At 35.9% G+C, this 27,781-nt stretch overlaps 3 long non-coding RNA genes across 4 annotated transcripts; 1 reads left to right on the top strand and 2 right to left on the bottom strand.

Moving 5' to 3' along the window:
• Window positions 1-3,270: 3,270 nt before the first annotated feature.
• Window positions 3,271-5,505, bottom strand: LOC309499445. Its single transcript, XR_014206258.1, has 2 exons — window positions 5,336-5,505; window positions 3,271-5,026 (listed from the first exon to the last, which is right to left on the bottom strand). It is a non-coding gene; the product is annotated as an uncharacterized lncRNA (long non-coding RNA).
• A 4,197-nt stretch (window positions 5,506-9,702) lies between these two features.
• LOC309499438 lies at window positions 9,703-12,678 on the top strand. Of its 2 annotated transcripts, none has more exons than XR_014206251.1 (5): window positions 9,703-9,788; window positions 10,459-10,560; window positions 11,269-11,373; window positions 11,510-11,609; window positions 12,221-12,678. It is a non-coding gene; the product is annotated as an uncharacterized lncRNA (long non-coding RNA). The 2 variants fall into 2 exon arrangements; XR_014206252.1 differs by having other exon boundaries at window positions 11,510-11,625.
• Window positions 12,679-15,366: 2,688 nt separating this feature from the next.
• Window positions 15,367-17,739, bottom strand: LOC309499440. Its single transcript, XR_014206254.1, has 3 exons — window positions 17,494-17,739; window positions 16,721-16,822; window positions 15,367-16,086 (listed from the first exon to the last, which is right to left on the bottom strand). It is a non-coding gene; the product is annotated as an uncharacterized lncRNA (long non-coding RNA).
• Window positions 17,740-27,781: the final 10,042 nt, after the last annotated feature.

Genomic DNA, 27,781 nt, shown 5'->3' with positions numbered 1-27,781 from the left:
TCTACTGATTCATTATTACTTAATACAAAACTATATTTATTAATACAAAACCAAATAACTCCACATGATGTTTCTCTCTCAAGGCCATCTAGTGCTTTCAGACAATGATGTGTGTCTTTAATCATTTCTGTGCATGGCAGCATAATGTAATAACGAAATACAAAATAATATGTTTTAAAGTTTAAAAAGTAAATTAAAATAAATCATGATCGTTTTCTAAAGTATGTTTTCATGGGTGTTAATCGCTTCATTTTTGTTTTGTAGAAAAAAACAACTATCACACTGATAAGGGCTGAAGGTGAACGCAGCGAAACGTATTGGTATTGGAAGAGAAACCGAACCGTCCCGTGTTGCTCCCAATGCTCCAGTAACATTACATTATGTAAACTGCAATGCATAAATGACAAAGAACTGCACCGATGCAGATGTAATATCATAGCAATCTATCAATAAATGCACTCACGACACACCTCGCTCTGCTCGGCGCCCCTGCAGATTGAAAAATGCGCTAAATCCAAGCAGACTCAGATAAGGGGAGGAGCCGAAACTTGACGCAGCTTGCCGCCGTTTCAAATGAGTTTTTTTAAAGGGGACTGAAGCGATAAAAAATATATTAATCAAATATTTTTTAGGGGGGCTGGGCAGAAGTTTAGGGGGGCTGAGGCCCCCCTAAAAAGGGCCTAGTGACGCCCCTGTCTTCCAGGAACCACTTAAATGTCAAAAGATCTTCCAATAACCCTTTTATCGCATTCAAGTTCCTCTATTTTCCCCCAAAGCACTTCGAGGTCTCATAGTAATGAAAAGGTGACTCCAGAACCTCTGAACTAAATACAAAGTGCTTAAAGGATCCCATAAGTTCCAGCAAGAACCTCAAAGATTGTCAATGCTCCTCCAGTAACCCTACTGTAGGAGAAAGAGCTTTGAGGCACTTAAATTACATTTTGAAGTTCCTTGAGTATCCGACAGGATATTTGAGGCTCCTTTGGTTTTTACAGTATAGGCGGTTCCATGAGTTTTGACATTTAACGTGTTAAAACATTGAATGCACTTTTCTTTAATTTGTCAAATAAATTTTTTAGAACTCAAAACACAATAAATGCTGTGTGTAAATCATGTTCTGCTTTATCTTTTTATTTCTGAGCTAAACACTATATCCCCTGAAGGTATTTAGGGCTGTGAGTGATGAGAAACTTGATAGTTGTTGGTTGTTTGTGGCTATCATTTATTGAAGCCTTAATGAGCTGCTGAACTCAGACTATTTACACAATGAGAGCTATTCCAAAACAGTTTAAAACACAGCAGGTGTGAAGTTGTCAACCTGTCATCTTAATGTGTTTTAAATGTTAAAGAGTCTATGAAGCCAAGCTGCCTTACTGCATACTTCTCTAATATGTTTTGGCACGTTACTGACAGTACTTTCATAGTTCATTCACTCTGAGGGCATTGCAATGTAGGCCTGAATATACTTTACATACACAACTATGTACTGGTCATTCAAAATACTGTCCCTTACAAACATCTTGCCACTACCATACACTGAGAATGTCTCATATATTTCTCCACTTTTTGTCTCATATAAAGAAAAAAAGTGACTACATTTTAATTTAGTTTCAGGCAGGGTTGTAACCATTACTGACATCGACAACATTCAGAATATCATTTGATTTTTAAACATATGTTTTTTCCTTTTATTTTTCTATAGGATTATTTACCATAATTGAACGAGGTTTGACCCCACCCTCTGAATTCCTTTTGAGCCACTTACATCACACAGGCATATATAACACGTCATGTAGGACAAATGACCAAGAGAGCAAGTATATATATATATATATATTACATGTTTCTGTAGACTGTTTGGCTCGGACAAGACTGAGCTGCAGGGCACAACAGGGCAGTCGTCACGGTTGGCATTTGGCAACATTTGCAGGAACGTGCAAATAGGATGCCAAGCAAGTTTTGAAACATTAAGGAAATGGCTTTGAATGCGGTAAAGACCTTAAAGCATAGCAGATTTAATTTCTTCAATAACATCTCACTTTTGCATGGAATGACAAATGTAATTTATGTCACGGTTCATAGATCCAATGTCTCTCTCTCGTCTCGTGCTTTGTTTGTTTACATGTGTGTGAGTGGGTGTGTCCGGCTTGTTATCACTGATCAGCGATCCAGCTGCAATCACTCATCATCAGCTGCAGCCCATCTCATCACAATATATAAACTCACCACTTTCTCATCTCCCCTGTCAGATCGTTGTATGAAGTCCTTGTGTTGTGTCTGATCCCGTTCCCGTTCCTGTTCATCGTCTCCGTCCTGAGTTCCTGTGTTCCGGTCTCCGTCTTGTGGATTCGTTTGATGTCAGGATTTTGTCGGCACTTCAGAGCACCCTGCACTTCTGTCTTCACCGCGTCTGGCCATCGAAGTCCCTGCGCCACAGCCTGCATTATCTTGGACTTTCATCATCATCATCATCATCACTACTTCATTCTAAATAAAAGAGCTTTTACTTGCACATTGTTTCCTCGTTTCTGTCGTAACAATTTATTACTCAAAGCCAATTAGTATTGAATGCATGATGGAAAAAAAATATTACCCAAAAAGATTTTTTTTGACTACTAATTGGCAGTAAATATTGAACATTTATCTAACTGTACTAATATATATATATGTACAAAAAAAAAAGAAAAGAAAAAAAAGAAATGTATATATATATATATATATATATATATATACATTTCTTTTTTTTTATTAAATTTTTTTATTTTTTTTATTTCTTTATACCATGACATTTATTGCATACAAACATCATTATTGCCCATGCAGGAAAAAATATACCATTTATGATTAATGCCTTTAAGTGGTGTATGGGGAATGTTTGACACAGCAAACTAAGTCAATGTAAGTGGTGCATGCCCATGCAAACTTGTTCTGGGTGCTTGCAATAGTGTTACTATCCAGTTGCTAATGTGTCTTCAGTGGTTGTTAGCACTGTAAAAATAAAAGGTGCCTGGAGGAACCTTTTGGGGTTCTTCACTTTGCCACACCGGCGGAACCGTCTGTAGATCCTCTAGGCACCCTTTAAAAAGGGGCGGTTCTCTGAGGAACCACACAGGTTTCCTGAGGAACTCTTATATAAGGCACTGTGTGGAACCACTGTGGGTGCCTCCAGGAACCAAATTTCAATTTTATTTTATTTGTATTAAATTAATTTCATGTTGTTACTATGGTTACCACCATTAACTTCTATTATAATAAACAAACTGAACCAAATACAAAATAAGAATTGTTTATTACATATTTTAGATCCATTTTAATACATACACTTCCATGCACTTGAAAAAAAAAGCTAGTAATAGATTAATATCAATGAATACACACACACACAAAAAATAGTATAAGTATAAAAATACATAAGTAACATGAATAATCAACCATGTGTATACAATAGGCTACACAAGAAAAGACATCTCAACAAAATGCATGGAAAACACATGTTCCATGTAATAAATCAATGTAAAAAATTTAAATTTTGACTAATTAAAAATGTCCATTTTCACTTAATTTTAAAACATGTGTTTCAGTCCGCTTAAGTCTGACGTCACTGTTTCCAAGTCCAAAAGCTCTATCAGATGCCAAAAACAAACAACAAACAGTGCTAATATACACTCATTGTGCTGTAATATTCCTGAAAATTAGGATCCTAACCTTTATCTCTATTCCGAAATCTCAGATGGTTAGTTATTCAGCTATTTTGAATCATAAAATGTTGAAGTCTGGGATGCCGTGAGACTGGAGACTGAAATGTACACTATGCCTTTTGAAAAGCTTAAATGTGTGACTTGAATCAACAGTTCCCATAAATGGTTGTTGAGTATTCTCAATATCTAGAAACAAGATAGAGAAAGTAGAAGTAGAGGCTTCGACCCGGAAACAGTATTCCTTATGTCACAACAAGCAGAAAACATTTTCCATTTTAACAGAGTTAAGGTGCAGTAAAATGATCTGTTGTTCTGTGAATGTTCACTGGTGAATTCAGTCATTTCAATAAGAATCCACACGATCAGCAATTTTGTCTTTTTGCCTGTGTAATTTCACGAAATTCACAAATGTGATGCACCTTTACTCGCTGCAACATAAAATGCAATCAATTATAAAATCTTCACAAGGGACACGTGAGGTACTTAACGAGTTAGAAAAGTGAAAAGGTGCATCAGCTTCATTTTCTGTTTGCTTTTCCTCTTTTCTGGTGGATGGTCCAGGCACTTCAGTGATTTTCAGGTCTACAGGAGGATTTTTATTCTTGATCAAACTTGTATTTCAGCTTACCGAGATCCCTGCAAAGTACAAAATGTACTGTTAGTAAGGTTATTAAAGTTATTAAATAATTTCCTCAGCCTTGTGACGTTCCAAACCTGTCTGACTTTCTGTCTGTGGAACCCGAAAGCAGATCTCAGGCATAATGCAACCCGTCACCATTCAATATCACTGCATGAAACACAAGCATACATTTTTTTTGTAATTCATTCAAACTATTCTTATGTACACTTGTCTAGTTCAATTCAATGCAACAATTTATGTAAAAAATAGTTAAGCTCCAAAAATGTCCCAGAAAAGATCCTAAAAATAGTCAATGAGTTCACAACTCATGTGTTATGGGTTGTGTTGTAAGTCTTCTGAAGTCATATAATAGCTTTTTCCTTTTTTTTGTCGAAAAAGATTAAACTTTAAGTTATAATTCAGGGTTCAAATGTCTTATATTCAAATGCATATGATTAAGGTATAGCCTATAAAAAATGCATAGCATTATTAGCTCCAAACCTGTGATATTATTTTTCTGAGTAACATGAATGAGATTTGAGAGCATGAGGGAAGATTTTCAGAGAATAACTTATTAAAAAAGTACACAGTCAAACAATACAATTTCACACAGAGAAAGTTCATAGTAATAAAGCATATGCAGGTAACTTACTGTAATTCAATGTTGCCTCTGAAATGTTCAGATTATTTTAGAAATGTACTGGTTGTTCTGGGGAAACAAAAGAACAAAGCTGATTATTCACAACATAATATTTATTGACCAGTAAATGGCTTTAAAATGGTATTTGAGAGAATGAGGGCACCTGTAGTAAGTAAATTTAGGCTAAACAAAAACAGACCAAACTATATTAACCTGCTTTTGTTATTCATAACAAACGCCAATGATGACAGCAGGAATCAGCTACATTAGTTAGGCTATCTCAGCAATTTGAAGACACAGTTTTACAGAATGTTGAATTGAATGACTAAATCAATCTAAGACAATAAGTCAATAATTTCCATTTGTTCATTAACTTACGTTAGATCAAGGTAGTTAGCATCGCGGCTAAAACCTTCATACCAGATACTGTGCAATAAACGAGTGGTAAACACTGTAAAAAAGTAGTAATGTATAATCAATTTAGTTTATATATATGTGTGTGTTTGAATATATAGTGAGTAGACTCTGTATTTATATTTATTTGGCGAGTTTACAAACCTTGTAACGGAGAGCCGATCAAACGGCGGATGGCCGATCAAACGGCTGATCGACGTCACACCCGATGACGTCGATCAGCTGAGCTTTGTTGCGCGCGAGTAGCGCGAGGATCACTGAAGCGACGACAGCAGAGGAATAGCAGCAGTTTCGTGACAGAATAAAACTTTTCTCCTCCTAGTTCTTCTTCTTCAAATAATAATTTATGAAGAAGTAGGTAAAAATTATTATTGTATTACTATTATTTATTCAATAATAATTAATGAATTCTTCTTATTAATATTATTATAATTTAGTGTTGTTGTTTAAGGTTTAAATTAATCAACAAAATAGGCCTATAGATACTAAATAAATGTAAGCTACCCAGGTGAAAAAGGCGTAGGCTGTTAAATGTATTAAAAATGCATTAAAGTATATTTGTATTGTAGGCCTACTAAAAACACACTCAAGTACATTTTTAATAGTACGTCTTTTTTCACCTGGGTATGTAGGCTATACTGAATCAAACTTAAGTAGCCTATAATAATAATAATAGGATAATAATATTCTCATTCTGGCCTCACAGAACCATTGGGTTCCTCCAGATGCTGGCTTTAACATAAGAGATCTTCCAGTAACCACTTAAATGTTAAAAGATCTTCCAATAACCCTTTTATCGCATTCAAGTTCCTCTATTTTCCCCCAAAGCACTTCGAGGTCTCATGGTTATGAAAAGGTGACTCCAGAACCTCTGAACTAAATACAAAGTGCTTAAAGGATCCCATAAGTTCCAGCAAGAACCTCAAAGAATGTCAATGCTCCTCCAGTAACCCTACTATAGGAGAAAGAGCTTTGAGACACTTAAATTACATTTTGAAGTTCCTTGAGTATCCGACAGGATATTTGAGGCTCCTTTAGTTTTTACAGTGTGCTGGGTGATTTCTATGTGATTAAGTACTGGCCCAAGTCAAATGAGCCCAAAAGTCTCCATGAGATTCATTAGATCTGGCTCTGGCCCCTCCTTCATTGCAAGTTTAAGGGGTATATTGTACTGTTTTATTTATTTTTAAAAATTTTAAATATGAGCCATTGTTTTGAACTTGAAAATGTTTAGTTATTGATTTGTATAAAATAACAACATTGTACAACAGAAACAAATGATAAAAGTTTGTGTTTATGTGTGAGTATGAGAAATCGATGTGACGTAAGAACAAATTTTCAGTTAAACTTTTCAGGTCACTGATATAGTTGAGCATTGCCTTAAGTTGTCTGGCCTTTAGATTTACTCTAATTTACTCAATGACTGATACAAAAAAAAATCATAAAGAGATGTATAAATGTGGCAAAAAGGTGTTTGAAACCAACATAGATAACATTGCTAGACAAAAAGACTTTATGAGTAGGGCTTGTCCTCTGTCCCATGACTCTGCTCAAATTATGGGAGTAACTTCTGTTAAACTGTAGCCTGGTTAAAACCAGACCATTCTCAGTAGTAACTGAGTTATGGTCTGGCAAAGCTCCATGGACAAATCATTTCCAAAGGGGCGTCACCAACGGACGTCGCTCAAATGCCTCTCGGCGCAATTGGATAGACCTAAAACTCCAAAAACCAATCAGAGCGATCGTCATGTGTAAAGCCATATGCTGCGTCCCAATTCGCCTATGTTACACTACGCCATAAAAGTATACTCTTTTTGTGAAGAAAATGTATTTACTTTTGAATGTGTAGCAAAAAAGTAGGCAACTTTTGGACATACTACTTCATCATCTTTATCGTACGGATCTGTCGCGTGCATCCCGTCATGTAAACTGCCCTGTCAATCATCTTGTCACAGTTAAAATCCTCTATTAAATCTAATTTAATTTCCTACCGTTTCGGAGAGAAATGTAGTAGCATGTTCATCTGCCAGTGGGTCTTTCATGGAGAGTGTCCTCATGTGTTTGCAATTTGAATATAATAATGCTGCATTTAAAAGTTGGTGCGCTTCACCAACTGAGTGGACGTCGCTCAAATGCCTCTGGGTACAATTGGATAGGCTAGACCTAAAACCAATCAGAGCGACCGTCATCGTGTAAAGCCCGCCTCAACATTTCTGATTGGTGCCGCGATTTCCACGGCATGGAAATGGCCTTGAATGAGCTCTTTGCCAGACTACTTGCAGAGCAAATCTAAATTTGCCGGAAGTTGTCTGGGTTTTCCCAGGCTAGTTAAACTGTAAACAATAAGCGAAAAAAGTTTGCTCTGTGAATGCAATAATATGCATTTTCAAAAACTGGGTACAATGAGATGATATTATTCTACTCACCCTTCAACCATCAAATATTAAAAGTAAATTTTAAAATATTTAAATAATAAAACATTTCATTGTAGTAATATATCTCTGTATTGTGTAACATATGTTGCCTTCATCAAAAATTTTCATTAACTGGAATATTAAGTGATAATATTTCAGTGATTTCCGTCATTTTGACAGACAATAATATTATGTTTCCTGCTTTAGAAGCATTCCAGTAAACACTGCTCATAAAATCAGAAGTGAAAAGGGTAGATCAAGAGATTCTTAGTGCATTCCAGTGAATTATTCATGGATATATCATAAATCGGGGGAGCAGACCACAAATGCGCAGTATATGTCGTCTTTATTCATACTGTTACAGTGGAATACAAAAGAAAAAAAGATAAAAGAGCTCTTGCCATAGATATTCTTGGTACACCATGTTATCCTCAACTGACAGATAAAGATTATTTGTAGCACAACCTTATGATTTGAAATGATTTGTTTCAGTGTTTTTGAGTGGAACTTCTCCAAACCATAAGTGCCTCCCATAATCTAAAAAGTAGTAGGCTTATTAGGAAAAAGGAGCATAGCCTCTGTGACAACTAACCTCTGCCATAGGAATACACATACATGCATCCATTAGTAGTCTATATGGCCATTAGTATGTTCATTCTTAAGAAAAATGTTTTTAAACAGTACCCGATTCTCTTGGCAATAGCAGAACCCTTTTTGATGCTAAATATAACTACTTTTGCAACTCTTTTTTCCCCATGAATAATTATGTTTTGAACTGTGCTATAAAGGACCTTAATGGTGTAATAAGCAATATATATATATATATATTTTTTTTTTAATATATTTATTTGACAGGAATAATGCAAACAAACATAGTGTCAAAGCAAGCTTGTCACTGAAGTGCTGCATAAAAAGTTTATAGCAAATGCTAATTTTCAACTCCTGTCCCTTGGGCTTTTAGACGCAATAGAATTTACATACTTCACTCTTTCAATTTAAAACAATATAAACTTGATATATAAACAACTCCTGTCCCTGGTTGGGCCTTTATACACAATAAAATTTACCCGTGATATTTACATACAGCACTACCTCAAAAAAAAAAAAAAAAAAAAAAAAAAAAATATATATATATATATATATATATATATATATATATATATATACATACATACACACCAACCCTGTATCACATGAAATACGTTCTGAGGAAACTATTTTGCAAATCGCAATTACGTTACATGCCAACATATAAGCAGTGCTATTACGTTGGTCCTTAACCTAATATAAGCAGTGCTATTACGTTGGTCCTTAACCTAATATAGCCAATCTATTGCAGTGCTATATTACGTTTGTCCTGAACATAATAAATCCAAAGCAGGTTTCGTAGCATCTAATGCTGTTCATTTTGTTTTAATTATTTACTCCCTTTTTTCTCATTGGGCTACAAAATATTATCTATGCCAGGGCGAGTCAAATGGCGGCACCCAGATAATTTTTATCTGGCCCTTAAACTTGTTTTTGATGATTAAAACCCCTCGCAATCTGATATCAAAGTCCCCGCAAATGTTTAGCGCGTTCAGCGGTGATTTTAACAACGCACGCGATCATTCAGCGGTGAGTTTAACAACCGAGTCTCACGGCAGTTCGTGATATGGTCACGTAATTTAATCTATTGATTCGTGCCACGGACACGTTTATTTCGTTATTTATTTTTTATTTTTTTAAACTAATGTATTTTCAATGGGAAGCGTCTTTCGTGATAACAGCATGATTCTTTGCAGCAGAGAAGCTGTTTAATCAACATTTATTCACGAGATCTTATGTATTTTTATGTATTTTTTTAATGTTATTATTTCGATCTTATTGCCGGGGAAGCTGGATTGCTTTGCTGTTTATTGATATTTTTAAAATTATGTTTTATCAGTAGGAAATCGCGCTGAAGAAGTCTCGTTCCGAACACATCGCGATATTTGGCATCAGTTCACGTGTGTCAGATGTTGGTAAGTAAATAAATACCTAAATACGCTGTCCTATAATGTGTGATATCATGTCTTTTCTGTTTGTCGATATTAATCTGCCATTATATCTGCCATCTCCACGGAGACTTTGCGTTTCATTGCTTTCTAATTCAAAACAGGGTGATTAACACTGCCTGTCACGTGACGTGCTATAGGCCTAGATATTCATATCAGATTAAAAATAGTACAATTATTTCCAAAGTTGTATTTGTAGTAGAAGCACAGTAAAAACAACACTTACCATGCTTTTACCACAGTAACATTAGTTTTACTGTGATAAGTGTAGTAAAAAGACAGTAATCACAAAACTTACCATGCTTTTACAGTACCACACTATTTGTAGTTTTAATGTGGTACTTATTGTAAATGCACAGTAACCACAACACTTACCATGCTTTTACCACAGTAACCATAGTTTTACTGTGATTGGTTTAGTAAAGGACAGTAATCACAAAACTTACCATGCTTTTACCTCAGTATTGATTGATAGTTTAAAGTGATATTTGTTGTAAATGCATATTAACCACAACACTTGCCATGTTTGTAAGGCTTTATAATGTAACATCCAATATTTGTAAGGTATATCAGTACTTTTTCCTTTAAATAATCCTATATATTATACATAATGATATTTTCTTTTCTCTTTTTTCAGCTGAAAAGACCAAAAGGGCCTTTCGGACTCAGTCAGCCCATTATTGTTGGAGGAGAAGTAAACGGAGGAGACGGACAGCTTCAAAGGCAAATATTCGCAATGGTATGTGTGTGTTGGTTTTAACCCTAAATCAAACATTTTATCAAGCATTTGTTGTTTCTTAAAACTTTTCTCACAAAACCCATAGCCCAATCAGTACAAACAGAGACTGAAAGTCTTGATATTTCACAAGATTTAACAAGTTGTCAAATTCGTATGATACTCGTACATATTTGTATACTCGTACACAATCCTGCAGCTTTTACTCTTAGTGCTGTCATTGGCTACTGCCTCAATTCCTGTACATATTTATCGCGATATTTGTAAATCAGTTGCGCCCCTTCTTGGAAAGTTGTCGGATGTCACACACACTGTCAGAAAGTTTATATTAATTGTAAATTGGACCCTGTCTGTTTATGTTCCAGTAATACATGATGTCTCTCCACACCTCATAACCTACCTCTGTTTGCAAGAGTGGAAAAGCTTATCTGACTTGTCACATGACATTAGATACTCGATTATTTTGTCATAATCAGATCAGTTACACTGCTGATAACTGTCCCGTTTGCATGTAAATCTTTTTCATGATTATTGCTTGCTATTAAAGACATACTTTTATTCATAAAAATGCCCACATATCAGTGAACTTAATACATAAAAATGCTTTTAACATTTAATTATGCAACACTCTTTACAGAAAACATATCCTACAGTTATAAACTGACTATTTGCAAGTAATGTATTAAAATTACCTTCCTTTCTGTTTTGCAGGATTACTTAGTCCTTTTTTTTTAAAGCTTTACCAATATCAAACTCAACCCTCACAAGAGCTACTAGTGAGTCGCAGCGAATCTTGCCGTGATCAGCCCTTCCCAGGTGAAGTTTCTTAATATATCAGTATTTACTCATCAAATGTTCTCTCCTGAATCATATGGTAAATTAACTTATTTATAACTGTCTTAATTTGTGTTTCAAGAACAATAGAGTAAGTCGAGACTTTCTTGTTTTACAGCCGAGAAGGAAGACCAGTCCTTATATCAACGCAAGCTAATCGAATAAGTCCTTTGTTTCGGGTGAGGAAGGAACATCTGGTGCCCAAAGACGACAGAAAAGTGCGTGAGTCCATTGGTATGTCTTGTATTGAAACAATGCTGTAATATGTAGTACATAATTTGATGTTGACAATTTTACATTGTACAGGTTATCACTTGGTTTTTGACCAAGTGAAGCTCTTGAAACAATTGACAGAAGAGTATGTTGTCTGGAAAGAAATCAAGCATCCCTGGCAAAGGCTCAAAAGAGACCATGCCTTTCTAAAAAATCTTTTAAAATGTGTTGCTGTTGATATGGTTAAAACTGTTTTTGTTCAGTACTTAGCTTATATTATGTGCTGCAATATATATATATATATATATATATATATATATATATATATATATATATATATATACTTCAATGTGTATATTATATAATGTACTGACTGCTGCTTTATAAATTTATGTAAGGAACAGACAACTCTGGCCCTTTGCATTCTACTTTTTGAGGTTAGTTAAGAGTTAACCTCCAACCCTAATCAAGCACATCTGAAAATTTTAACCAAAGTCTTCAAGTTTACTTCTAGACAATAGGCAGTAAACCATCACTGCTTTAAATCATGCAGAACATAAGCTGACCCGACTGTCCATTAAACAACTTGGTTTCTGTTTTTTTGTTTTACTTTCAGACCAGGACTGGAGAACGCCTGACAATGGGATGTTGAGACTTCTTCTTCTGGTTGAGAAAAAGCTACACCACATCAGTGATCACATCTTCTGTTCTTCAACTGAACAAACTGTTTAGACGAGGAAGAAGAACACGATAGAGACATACAGGGAAGAACAAGAAACCAGTTTATCACAGCTAAACTGGTTTCTTGCTCTTCCCTGTATGTCTCTATTGTGTTCTTCTAATGAATCATTATTTTCCAACACAATATCAAATCTGTTTTCTGTAGGTGACTGAATATGATTATCTGGCACTCGTTTTGTGGCTTCAGCAGCTGTGAATGGATTCAAATGATGTTAATGTATTTTTGAAGACACATTTTTATTTATCTTGAATCTCATTTGTCTTTATGCTACTTTATCAACTGTATGCTTTGTTCTCCAATAAAGTGTTGTTTAATAAAGTATGGTGACTATTTTGTTTTGAAAGTTGTGTTTGGTACAGTAAATATAAATTTTTATTTGAGACATTTTCATTTCTTATTTCTTTAAAAATAACTACATATAATTAATAACTTATAAATAACTAAATATAATTAATTACCATGATTTTTTTACTTGGAACATAAAAATTTAGATCTGGTTAATGATATTTGGGACAACAATGCAACAAAAGTTGCACATACTTGCATGTATGCCAGTTTGCAGTGAAATAAAAGGAAGCTATGTGAATAACAAGAGGCTGCAGTGGGCTATCTTGCTATAAATACTTAAAGCTTAATTGATGATGATCCATGTTGATCATTCTAGTATACTCTATATAGTATACTCTATATATCACTGATGTCAGGAATATAAGCAGCAAGAGGGGGTGAAAAGGAAATGTTGGCACTGTTTTTTTGTTGTTTTATTGAATGGTGCATTATCCTTGTGTAATAGTAATAGTATGTGTAGATCTGTGTAGATTATACTGTCCTTCCACCCCCAGGGGCCCAGCAATGGCCCCCAGAAGAGCAAACAAATGCACATTTCAAATGGCTGTAACTCAAAGTCTGGTTAGTGTATCAAAGAGAAAATTGGCTGGACAACTGCTTATACTATGTTTAATAAATAATGTTGGCCACAGTTTTCAGACATATATGGAAAGCTGGCATAAAGGTTATTTTTAAAGTGCTCACAGTAAAATATCAAATTTCAGCCTGTCCCTCATATATGTCATAAAGGTTTGCACAATGAACAAAATTAGATATCCAGTTGTCCATTAACACTAGAAGTGCCAGAATTCCATAACTACTAGAACTGCCGCAAGCGGTCATTTTGACCGCTATATTCCAAACTCTATATCTTTAATGATAAATACCCAATTGAGAGATTAATGCATTTATTGTATTAATATGTCTTTAAAAAACAAAACAACACCAAACTGTACATTTAAACAAGTTTAATTATACATTTATAAATAAATAATATCCGTAGATGTCCTGAACAAAATGACGGAGTAGCCCATATTTGTTTACACAGTTCGATCGCGTCGCGCCCGCCGACACACACACACACACACACACACACACACACACACACACACACACACACACACACACCATATTCCAGTATTGCAATTGACATTGCAGCCTGTTCATTATAGCCACAATAAAATATAATAATAAAATAGTCAACCTAACATAAAAATTCCACTGCTCTGTTTGTAGCCTAGTAGGCTAGCCTACAATTCGTACCATTTTGTGCATGTGAAGAGGATGATTTTTTCCGTCGATATTGGAACGTGAGTGAAGTACAAAGCCTATAATAAAGAAATAGTTTACCATCCAAATACATCGCAAATGTTGAAACATTTTGATTCTAATTAGAAAGTTACGTGAGCCTAACGCCGCTTACTTTCACTTTCGCTTATAACGCATTTCATTTTAGCTTGTTTATAGTTATTTTTTCATTCTTGTTCTGTTCTGAATATCATTACATTTAAATGATTTGTTGTTGAATATGTTTAGTGTATTTTTAACAACATTTTATTGTTGTGTATATTGGTATAGCCTATAATAATACCGCAAAATTCCGTGCGGTCAATATGACCGTCTATGGCCGAAATAGGTAAATATGTTCATTTGTTTTTTTGCCTTATGTGTAATTTATATGAAAAACATTTTAAATGAAAATACAGACACTTTTAGGAAAAGTCAGGTACCAGCAGGATTGTATTTATTTTTTCAACAAAGTTATTGCAGATATAAAATTCAAAACGGTCAAAATGACCGCCATGGCCGTTCTAGTGTTAAATATATTATTTATTTAACATTTATTGTTTTATTACTAAACGTTTTAAACTACATTACCCACATATCTCTGTCATTCTATCAGTGGAACAGGAAGCATGGGCTGTGTAGTTCATTGAAATGTGCAGACATGCTTAGGGTTAGGGTTAGGATCTCGGTAAAGGAGTAATTTCTCACAACATAGAGACACTTTATAGTTAGCTTAATGTATAACTAACGTAATAATAACACCAAAACATACTTTGTAACATGAAGCGCCGTTTTATATGGGTTAAACGATTGTCCAATCACAGCGAGCTCTGCGAGAAGGTCACCGCCAATACAAACCCAGCTGAACAGATGCGTCACACTTACATGCCCATTTATGGTAAACGATGACAGATCTCTTCTGGTTCCGGCTGCAGGGATAGATACCTTAAATAAATTGTATTTAGGCTGTTAAACATGCATTCCTTCTAATTAAATTATAAAACTCATATTTAAAAACAAAAGACTCCTTTGTGTGGTTACCATCCAAAAACGAGTTCACATGATCAATGACACAAATTTGCATAGACTGATGCATAAATACATTTGAAAGAGAAACTTTTTTTCTAAGCAATGGCCTACAGCAGGGTAGTTTTGCAGTATTTTAATTAAAAATAATTACATGTACTAAAGTGCTTCTAACATTTACAGTGTATGTATAGTATATTAAAGGTATATCAATTATATTCAAATAAATGTAACAAAAGCACAATGAATGGACACCATTTTGAAAGCTTATTCCAATATTTAATGTCAAACTGTTTAAAGACAAATGTAGCGGCAAAACTACTGCACAACAGTATAAAAATCAGTTAATTAAATATCCAGATACAGGAGCAATCTATTATAGTGACACATACATTAACGTTAAAAAATTGCTATGATGAAGTTATATATTTACAAACCAAGAGATGAGGTTCAAGTTTGTTATGTGAACATACATTTGTTTCTTCGCTTTAAAGAAAAAATAGGTCAAAACATAAGCACAACATTTTACATTCTCAACTTTCATTCTATATCCTTGTGATTATTGGTCACTTTTATTGTAACTATGCAATGAATATGTCCTTTAGCAAAACACCTGATGAGCACTGACACTTTTTTGAAAAAGGCATTAGGCAGACATCAAGTACAGTTTATGAAGCTGAAAAGAGAAAACAAAACGCTTTAACAATATGGAAAAAGATAAATCACTATTTTCAATATTGGTTCTGCATATATCAAAGAGATCCTGAGTAGGAGTGGGGGACTCCACATGAAGACTTTCAGAAACTGAGACAGAGCAAAGGGTGCACCTCGCTGGACACATCCTACGCATGCCCAAACAACAACACCCAAACACAGTGATGAAGTGGACACCACCAGGAGGATGCAGGAGACAGGGAAGACCAAGGAAGACACAGAGACAGATGTTTCACGAAGACCTGAAGAATGTCAGTGTCCCATGGGAAGATGTGAAGAACTTGGCCACGGATCGAATACGTTGGAGGACACTTGTTGCCCAATGTGCCCAGCACAGGACTTGATGATGATGTTGTGAGTTTATCCATAACTGTGGGATATGTTTTCTGTAAAGAGTGTTGCATAATTAAATGTTAAAAGCATTTTTATGTATTAAGTTCACTGATATGTGGGCATTTCTATGAATAAAAGTATGTCTTTAATAGCAAGCAATAATCATGAAAATGATTTACATGCAAACGGGACAGTTATCGGCAGTGTAACTGATCTGATTATGACAAAATAATCGAGTATCTAATGTCATGTGACAAGTCAGATAAGCTTTTCCACTCTTGCAAACAGAGGTAGGTTATGAGGTGTGGAGAGACATCATGTATTACTGGAACATAAACAGACAGGGTCCAATTTACAATTAATATAAACTTTCTGACAGTGTGTGTGACATCCGACAACTTTCCAAGAAGGGGCGCAACTGATTTACAAATATCGCGATAAATATGTACAGGAATTGAGGCAGTAGCCAATGACAGCACTAAGAGTAAAAGCTGCAGGATTGTGTACGAGTATACAAATATGTACGAGTATCATACGAATTTGACAACTTGTTAAATCTTGTGAAATATCAAGACTTTCAGTCTCTGTTTGTACTGATTGGGCTATGGGTTTTGTGAGAAAAGTTTTAAGAAACAACAAATGCTTGATAAAATGTTTGATTTAGGGTTAAAACCAACACACACATACCATTGCGAATATTTGCCTTTGAAGCTGTCCGTCTCCTCCGTTTACTTCTCCTCCAACAATAATGGGCTGACTGAGTCCGAAAGGCCCTTTTGGTCTTTTCAGCTGAAAAAAGAGAAAAGAAAATATCATTATGTATAATATATAGGATTATTTAAAGGAAAAAGTACTGATATACCTTACAAATATTGGATGTTACATTATAAAGCCTTACAAACATGGCAAGTGTTGTGGTTAATATGCATTTACAACAAATATCACTTTAAAACTATCAATCAATACTGAGGTAAAAGCATGGTAAGTTTTGTGATTACTGTCCTTTACTAAACCAATCACAGTAAAACTATGGTTACTGTGGTAAAAGCATGGTAAGTGTTGTGGTTACTGTGCATTTACAATAAGTACCACATTAAAACTACAAATAGTGTGGTACTGTAAAAGCATGGTAAGTTTTGTGATTACTGTCTTTTTACTACACTTATCACAGTAAAACTAATGTTACTGTGGTAAAAGCATGGTAAGTGTTGTTTTTACTGTGCTTCTACTACAAATACAACTTTGGAAATAATTGTACTATTTTTAATCTGATATGAATATCTAGGCCTATAGCACGTCACGTGACAGGCAGTGTTAATCACCCTGTTTTGAATTAGAAAGCAATGAAACGCAAAGTCTCCGTGGAGATGGCAGATATAATGGCAGATTAATATCGACAAACAGAAAAGACATGATATCACACATTATAGGACAGCGTATTTAGGTATTTATTTACTTACCAACATCTGACACACGTGAACTGATGCCAAATATCGCGATGTGTTCGGAACGAGACTTCTTCAGCGCGATTTCCTACTGATAAAATATAATTTTAAAAATATCAATAAACAGCAAAGCAATCCAGCTTCCCCGGCAATAAGATCGAAATAATAACATTAAAAAAATACATAAAAATACATAAGATCTCGTGAATAAATGTTGATTAAACAGCTTCTCTGCTGCAAAGAATCATGCTGTTATCACGAAAGACGCTTCCCATTGAAAATACATTAGTTTAAAAAAAATAAAAATAAATAACGAAATAAACGTGTCCGTGGCACGAATCAATAGATTAAATTACGTGACCATATCACGAACTGCCGTGAGACTCGGTTGTTAAACTCACCGCTGAATGATCGCGTGCGTTGTTAAAATCACCGCTGAACGCGCTAAACATTTGCGGGGACTTTGATATCAGATTGCGAGGGGTTTTAATCATCAAAAACAAGTTTAAGGGCCAGATAAAAATTATCTGGGTGCCGCCATTTGACTCGCCCTGGCATAGATAATATTTTGTAGCCCAATGAGAAAAAAGGGAGTAAATAATTAAAACAAAATGAACAGCATTAGATGCTACGAAACCTGCTTTGGATTTATTATGTTCAGGACAAACGTAATATAGCACTGCAATAGATTGGCTATATTAGGTTAAGGACCAACGTAATAGCACTGCTTATATTAGGTTAAGGACCAACGTAATAGCACTGCTTATATGTTGGCATGTAACGTAATTGCGATTTGCAAAATAGTTTCCTCAGAACGTATTTCATGTGATACAGGGTTGATACACACATACATACACATACACATACACATACACATACACATACACACATACATATACATATATATACATACACATACACATACACACATACATATACATACATATACACATACACACATACATATATATATACATACACATATAAACATGATACATAAACATGCATATATCATATACAACTCTTACCTACTTACAATAATTAAAAATGAGTACATTTTTGGTTTGTTTTAAACCAGTTTTTTAGCCTGGAAGTAAACACTTTAAAGTCAAGTACAGTCTTGATGTCAGATGGTAATGAGTTCCAGAGTTTGGAGCTCTTCACAGAGAAGGTCGTCTGACCAAAGCTGGTCCTGCAATATGGTATTTTACACTCATAATTTGTGAAGCTCCTAGTGACTCGAGTGCTGCTTTGTATTGTTATAAGCAATAATAAGTCATAGTTTACAGTGAATTTAGAACAGCTAAGGGTCATTGTTAAATCAACTAAAACACTCTGTTCTAAATTCACTGTAAATCACAGCTTCACTGGACTTATTGCCTTTATAAAACTGTTATTTTGCATACCTGGCAAGGTTTCATAAAATAAACACGCAGACAAAAAATGTAAAGCTATTGATAAACAAAATATTATGTTATAGTATATATAATATAATGGTTGCCAAGCAACGGACAGACGCTGCAGCACAACACAGGACAGTGGTGCAGTAATACTGATGTAATGAGGCCACAGGTATGTTTGTTGTATAGTACAACGGCTTCGAACGTGGCTCAACCAATCATAATCAAAGACTGGAACTATCCATTTTATAAAGAACCTTTTGAATAATACTTTATTTTTTATAGATTTTTTTAATTATTATTTTTTTATAATGTTTTTGTTAATATCTTCAAAATCCTCAATAATGTCTTTACATTCACTATGTGTGTATTTTGGTATAATTGAGTGCAGATGATAAGGTTGTTGGTCATCTCTCTGGGTAGAAATACACCTGTTTTTTTGTTTTTTTTAGTCTTTGCATCTCTTCCATTGTTTAAGTAAGAACAGTTATTGTTATGATAGCCAGAAGAAGCAATTGTAAAATGACAGTATGTGAACCCTTCATGCTGAAATATCCCAAACAGTTGCCTCAATGTTGAAAGCCCAAAATTCTCTGGAATGCTGTAGCATTTAGATGTGCTTTTTTTTTTTATTACTACAATAGCCAAACCCATTATTTATAAGAGGATGTCCATATATTTCTGGTCAAGTGTACATTTTCCAGGCATGCATGCAAAACATTTTTGATGTCTTCTTTTTGTGAAGTGTTGCTGCTACAACATTGTAATTTTTCCACCCACAGAAATGAATAAAGATGAAATCTATTCACTTACACTTCCAATGAAAGTGTGCTTTAATGATTTTCATTATTTGTAACTTCACCATTATAACACAAGTATAACATTCAAGCTGTATTTATATACTGTACCTGGTAAACAGACAGAAAGTCCACTGGAGAGTTCTTAGTCACTGCACCCAGTCAGTTTTAACCAGTCTGAGGATTCTGTTGCATTTTATTTGAAATGTTCACAAAAATATAACATAATAAACTGATTACAAATGATCATTGTGTCATTCCATCCAAATCATAACTAAACTTTTAATTTAGGAAAGCTAATTAATTTCCCTGATCATGTTCACAGTGTGTATATATATTGGTTGTATAAGCTGAAGTTTGTTCAGCAATGTACATAAAATCCTAAAGCATTATTTTGCCTTATAAAACAACGGTTAAAAACAATGTAGGCCTATAAGAAAATGAAACACCAACATGAGTATATTCCTGTATGTGTCTAAAGAAAAGAAAGTGTTTTCCAGGCACATGTTTTTGCTAGAGTGGTAGATGAACTAAAATCACTTTACCCCCCTTTAACATTTACCCTGGCCTCAAGTAACATCAGGTCATTTTTACCATCATGCAAGTCCAATGTCCCCTTAATAGTCCTACTGATTACATTTCCTTCACATATCAAGTCCAGACACTCGCTCGATGCTTGTTGATTTAGCGATTAAAAGACCCACTGATTATTTACATGACCCTTGATATTGTAATTACAAACAATTGATATTAAAATACTTATTTTGTATGGGTCCCATTATATTGTTAGTCTTAGCCTTGCAGTTCAGTGCAAACTCACTAAGGGTCTGTGTGCAAAGTTATTTACACCATGCCTATTCCTTGTCGCATTCAGCATTTGTGCAGGAAGGTACCTCACAAAACTGGCATCATAATGGGTTGGTGATCTACAACAGGATAGAGAGAGCTTTGGTGATAACTAAGCAAATATTTGATTACTACAATTCTAATTTCTCGCTAGAAATGACAAGAAGTAGACAACATAGATTTACACACAAACTGACCACCAACTGCGACTTTCAGACATTATTTTTTAGCTCAACTGTCACAGAATGGAACGCACAGGATTGTGGGATATTAAAGGCAGAGAAGGATACATCTATGCTGCAGTTCAAAAATCGATCAGATGAAGGTATCCATTACAGTTCCTCTGTACTTTCCCATGGTTACTAATTACCTGCACCTGGTCCTCATCACCACACTAATCAGCTCCCCTCCAAAAGGTACACACACTCACTCAGTCTTACAGTATAGTATGTCAGAAATGAGTATTTTAGAAAATAAAATGAAGACTCAAAAATATTATGAGTATCGTGTATTATTAAAAAAAACTAAACTATATAGAAAATATGATATATAAACTTTCTTTTAGTTTATGTAATACACAGACAGGTATATAGGCTAGCACTATACCAAATCAAACCTGTTTTTTTTTTTTTTTTTTTTTTTTTTTTGCTGTCTTGTAAACATATCTAAGTATGACTGAAACAACATGATCGGAACAGTTTTTTTTGTCTGTGTTTGTTGTTTACAATTTACATGCAAATGTTGTACACCTCCCCCAAATGTCCAACTTCTAAAAACAAATTTATAGTTGTCTTTATAAAGAAATGCTCGCTTATATGTAGCCTTGGAGCCACTGCTATGACGCAAACGCTTCCAGTGTGAAAAGCTTGCAGTGTGAAATGGCCGTTAGGCTACGTTCACACTGTCAGTCAAAATCCGATTATTTGTGTGTCCGATTGGAATCTGATCTAAAATGATTGATGTCCACACTGTGTATCGCAACAGTTCAAATCTTATTTGTGTCCATGACGCTCTTTCATTTTCCGGATTATCCGAATTGGTTTCTATGGCAATGAAGTTTCGTAGGTAGGCATACGGCAACAACAACCGCAACATGGAGGGGTTTGCAATACAGATGTTGTCTGATTTACAACATGACAATGTGTTGCTGCCGCGCTGGACTACTGTCTTCTGAGGCAGCGGCAGAACCGTAGGAGGCTAGTATGAGTGGCTTTATTCCGTGCTGTCATCTCCACCGGTTTCAAAAAATGTCTCCTTTATATTGTAATTTTCTGCTCATCCTGCACTTTAAAACAACACAACCTTGTTTCTGCAGCGACTTTCAGCATGTTTCCTATAACAACATCTGACATTTGCGTTTTATGTAACGTGAGAAAGTCACATTAACCACGCGAAATCCGTTCAGAACGGTGTGACTGAAACGGATTTCCAGAAATGCGATTTTAATAGTTTTTCAAACCACATATGAATGTAGCTCGAAACTGATTTGTAAAAAATGTGTGTGATTTTTGGCCGATCACACTTATCATCTAATCGGATTTCAATCGATATGCACAAAAATCGGATTTGGACTGAAAGTCTGAACGTAGCCTTATTTCTGGCCTCATCAAGCACTCAGACTTCCTTACCTGCAAACTTACAGTACCGTGTGGATTTATCTCCCGTGTAGCCTATATATTGTCCTGCGATCACCTGTGTGGATCTGTAATCCTGTGTCTGTGCATGCTGCTCGGGACCTAGTAAGATAAGAAATCCCAAGTTATTTATCTGAATATTACATTGAACTGTTCTTCTTCAAGTTTACTTGCCTGTTTCACCTGTTCCTGCACATACTGTTCAGTAAATTAAAAATGAATTACCTGAAACTGAGTTATAGCACTCCTTGTCTCTTGAGCATGGTAAATACTGACTGAAGGCCAGAACTCTTACAACAAGTACCTTGCAGGAACCGGTATGACTCCAAACCGCCCAGCCGACCTGTTGTTCTCCCTTTCCCAAAAAGGCCACCCGATAGAGGAGAATGCATTGGAGTTCTGAAAACTGTCTTCAGCTGTGTATTTTAATGATGTGACAATAGCCACTTTCTGACCAAGTAGTTACAGGAACTTAGTTATTGGAACTGTCCACTTCTAAACAGTTCTATGAACTACTCTCCCCCAAACTCGGTTTTGCTGTTTGCATTCGCACTGGCCAAGTGGCCATAGGAACTGATAAGAGGAGTAAGGGAGTGACGCTTGTTGTTGTGACTTTTATTTTGACAGCGTGGCGGACCTTTATTTTGATGGCGCTGAGAACGCCAGAGCAAACAATGCTCGCATTCTGTGTTCATTAGTTAGCGATCTGTCTAAACAGTAGGCTACTGTTTAATATGTTATTAGATAGAACTGTTATACATAGAAAGTAGACAGTATATGAAAATAAGTTATTAGCCTATGCCGTGTGGTTGATGTCCAGTGTTGCTAGCTGAGCAGAAATATATTATCATGTTTGGCTTGGTCCCCTCTGTTGCGTTGGATTTTCTCTTCAGCATAAAGGTTTAGAGGCCCATCTATCACTGTTTTCCATGTTTGTATAGTTAGTTTCTGGAGTAAATATATAATCTGTGTGTTTACATAGCTGTTTTAAAAATGGCAGGTGCTGGTGTTTTGCATGCGTTCAGTCAGCGTACACTAACGTCACGAGTAGTTCCTATAGTGCTGGTTTAGACCCTACTCTGAAGTAGGAGCTAAATTAGTTCCCCCAAATGGAGTTCCTAGAACTAAAATTGTTCCTAGTCGGCGTGTTCGCACCGCAGGAACATCCGGGTACTTTAGCCAATAGTTCTAGGAAAGGTCCCTAGTTCTAGAAAAGGTCCCTCCGGTCGGAAAGCGGCTATTAATGGCTCTTTTCCATGAGGGCTTGGATGAGCCTTTGTTTCTACAGATGTCCTAGGAGACAAACAACTACACACTGGATCAGTATATCCTCCATTCCCTCCTAAGTGGATCCAACTCCGTGAAATCACTCCTCACGCCTGCCCCTGAGTCTCCAGAGTCCGTTTCAGCCCCGGAGCTCATCCCAGAGTCTATTACAGTCCCAGCTCAGCCTAGAGTTCTCTTCATCCTCCAGTTTGGACACCAAATTGACAAGAGAAAAATAACTTTCTTACTGGGTACAGTTACTACTCATAGCATGTAGCTGTGATCGCATTGTCAAAGGGACTTTGTTTTGCAAGCAGTGACCACAGAATCATTACAAAGGTGAATGTTCACAAAAGTTTTATTGAACTTAATCATGAACATTAATTTAATTTAATTAATCTTAATTTAAAGCACCTTGTTATCAAGGGGTCTGCCGCTTAGACTAAACCTCTGTTAAACCTTAGTTAAATGTGGGATACTTGCAATGCCTTAGTCGTTGAACCAGCATCCAGATGCTGTCTTGGAGGAAAGTCTTCATGGTTTATTACTTTGATGGTGGTGAAGTTGCAATGGAACATGGAACATGTTCTTAATGTGTTGAGGCCCTCCATGAGGAGTCCCACGGTGTTGCAGAGTCCCAAAGTGAGGTCCCACGGCATTGTGGTTGGACCGGGTGTCTCCACTCTTTTCCAACACTCATTAAATGGTTCTACTTCAAGTTTGCTTGCATGTTTCTGTTTCTGCACATATCCTGCTGGAAAATCCTGAATCCTTTGAATCCTTCAAATCCTGCTGGAAAATGAAGTCAGCATCTCCATAAAGCTTGTCTGCTGAAGGAAGCATGAAGTGCTCTGAAAATGTCCTGGTAGACCGCTGCGTTGAGCGTCAAGCATCTTGGATTGTGTGCCTCTCCATTCTTCATCCAGACTCTGGGACCTTGGTTTCCAAATGAGATGCAAAATTTGCTCTCATCAGAAAAGAGGACTTTGGTCCACTGTGCTTTATTAAATCCAGAGTCAACGCAGCCGTCTACCAGGACATTTTCAGAGCACTTCATGCTTCCTTCATTTTCCAGCAGGATTTGCACCTGCCCACACTGCCAAAATAACCAAAACCTGGTTCAATGACCATGGTATTACTGTGTAATTACTGTGTGATTTCATGTAATATTCAAATTTTTTGAAATCCTGTTTTCATGGGTTTTATGAGCTGGAAGCCCAAATTATGTACAAATAAACAACTAAATACTTGAAATCGTTTAAGTTGTGGGCCCTGAATCTATAATCTATGGAAGTTTAACGTTTTGAATGGAATTATGGAAATAAATAAACTTTTCCATGATATTCAAATTTTTTGGAAAGGGTCTGTACTGTTCAACAAATTATCTGAAACGTATGGGAAATGGAGTCCGGGAAAGTCAATACTCAGGTGAGGGTGCCATCGGAGAGAGCCACAGAGGTCTGATTCATGACAGTACCGCAGTTTAGTAAGAGTAGACTGCATTTTACAACACAAATTTATCTGGCTAATTTGGATGTTAAGTTTGGGCTTTTAGAGAGAAACGAAAGTGCACCACAGTGAAAGATTTGAACTAGTTTAAATACAATCGGGTCCATGGGTCCCGTAAACGCAGCTTCTGTCTCCACCTTAAAAGGGATGATTATCAGCCCATGACCTAGACACACATGAAAGACAATACTTATTATACTCAAGGGAACCGCCAAAGAGAAAATGTCAATAAAACTACTTCTTACTGGCAACAACCTTTCCCTAACTAGCTTACTACTTGTTTGATAGTGTAAGCCCGTCTGGACTGGTCCAAAGGCGGCTTCCGATAGAACGGGTGAAGGTCTCTGCTTGTTACTGTCTTTCCGTGCAGCAAAGTAATTTAATTCCATTTAAGCTTTTATCTGACTCCATTTTACAACGACCTCAAATTTAGGTTAGATTGTCAATTAGTTATTGGTCAATCATGTAATAGTTTAGCAGCACATTTGATTATTCTTTTCATCTCTTTACTTATATTTTACCCGTTCATATTAGGAAGCTATGTCGCTCAGAGGTCCTCACGCTTAACGCGGGTCTCACGTTCACAAGCTCGTCAGTTTTATCACCAAACAGAGGTAATTGCTATATACCTGAGATTGGTCGCATTCACGCTTACACAATCAAAGATACTTTGGTATAGCCCCCATGGAATTGCATACACTTGAATTTAATGTAACGTTTATTTCAGTGGAGGTATGGCCACTACTACAGATGAGTCAACCAACTTTACTTCTCTTATAATAGCTTTGGATTGGCCATGCCGTAGTTTCCCACGTACACTTATCTAAAGTAACATTAAATTAAAACATACGTAAGACACCCGGATTTAGGTTGGTCAAGCACCACGTTTGCTGCCCTGAACGGAAATTCACTTCTTGTCTTTGCAAACCAAGTACACTTGAATTAGTGCCAAATATTAGTCTTCATTAATCTGACGCAAAACTTGCGGTAACATACAAATCTGTTTTAATCTACTTGGGAAAACAATTTCAGAGTCAGTTGGAATAAATCAAATGTAACAATTTATTATGTTAGGTAAATGTCATACTCAGTTCAAAGATAATAAATAGAAAACATCAAATGCTCTGGAATAAAGAGAGAAGATGCGAACCTGACATTATAAAATACATGATGCAAAGTGTTTTGCATACACTAATTTGAATTACAAATCGCCCCGAGCCTCTTGTTGCAATTCATTATATACCCAGACCAAGACAGAAACTTCTTTCACATGGAAACATTTGCTAACAATGGGAATCTGCATTCAGAGTTTACACCTTTTGAGAGCAGGAGGCCATTTGCCTGGAAGACGCAACCTCCTCTGTGTGCAAGCTATCTCTAAACTCTTAAAAACGTCACTTCGTTACGTTACGTTACTTGTAACGTTACTTCTTTGGGAATGAGACATTTGTATCAGTTGCACTGAGACATTTCAAATGATACCAAACATGTATAATTACTTATTGTACACATTTAACATTGCATAGGTTTTTTGTGAGTTTTAGGTGAGGAGGAGAAGAGTGGGAGCAGGGGGAGATGATGAGACTGTAAAAGTGAGGTGTGAGCTGCACTGTGTGGTGCGTCTCAGATGTTGCTGTTACATATGCAAGAGAGAGTTCAAATGATAATTCTCAGGAGAGCCTTTTGCTTTCTCACGTGGTAGCCCAGACTTACTGGCACTCGCTTTGCAATAGGTTGTCTTGATGACACCCAGATCAGTACAACCATCCCTTGTCTTTGCTCATAAATACTTTCCGTGGCGTATACACAGTTGCACAACATTAAACTTCAGGTTAAATGATGAAACTTGGGTGTAAAAATAAATAACCTACAGTATATATAGTGCACACTTACAGTACGTAGCATACAGCTGATAACATATGTTAATATGATAATCTCTCTTGAATTTTTTATTAGGTTAAAGGGCATACTATGGGTTAAAGCAGTCCAAAAGGACCATGTGTGTTTCACAGGCTGGAATAGAAATGAGATTTTCCAGCATCTAAACTCATGTTGCCATTTAAGAAAGTCCTAATAGAAAAATATTTAATTACCAGATATGCATCTTGAGATGTGGAAAACTTGTTGAGGAGGCTGAAATTACAGCTTGGTTACCTGAAAGGTCAGGCTAAGGGGAATGACTCTGAGTATTTGTATAAGCTAAGCTTGCCAGCAGGATCAGGGGAAGGTATCTGTCGGAATAGAGTGTTATGAAATAACACATTTTTGTTATGAAAAGCAGTTTAGATCAGTTCATCAAATGAATATATGATCATCATTGTTATTCATATATTCTTAAATGATTGGAAAATATGGTAACACTTTATTTTACATTGTCATTGTTACACATGTTGTAATAACTATAAATTATGCATAATTACATGCAACTAACCCTACACCAAAACCCTATTCCTAGCCCTATAGTACATGTAGTTAATTAGTATTACTCTTTACTTAAATATATAATTATACTGTAACAAGGACACCTTAAAATAAAATGTAACTGACAGTCCTCCTCTAGTAGGCTTTTAGCTGTGTCCGGAAATGACATCACTCATAGTTCTGTCATGACAACTCTCGGGAGATTGGTATGGTAATGGAGATTGGCATGGTAATAGATATAGCAATGTTAATGTATTTGGTCTTGGCAGAAAAGATCTGCTACGCTGCTGCTGCAGAGCAAGTACCGAGACTTGCTACTGCGAACACCTTCACAGACATTTCTGTGAGCATTTAAGACATGCTGCTGCTGCACATGTAACATGAATTAACCCCGTAGCAGATCTATGCAGGTGGAGCTGGGGAAGGTGGA

Source organism: Leuciscus leuciscus, assembly GCF_965113295.1.
Source record: "Leuciscus leuciscus genome assembly, chromosome: 5".
NCBI classification, from domain to species: domain Eukaryota; kingdom Metazoa; phylum Chordata; class Actinopteri; order Cypriniformes; family Leuciscidae; genus Leuciscus; species Leuciscus leuciscus.
The sequence above is the reverse complement of the archived record's forward strand: the minus strand, read 5'-3'. Positions and strand labels throughout refer to the sequence as shown.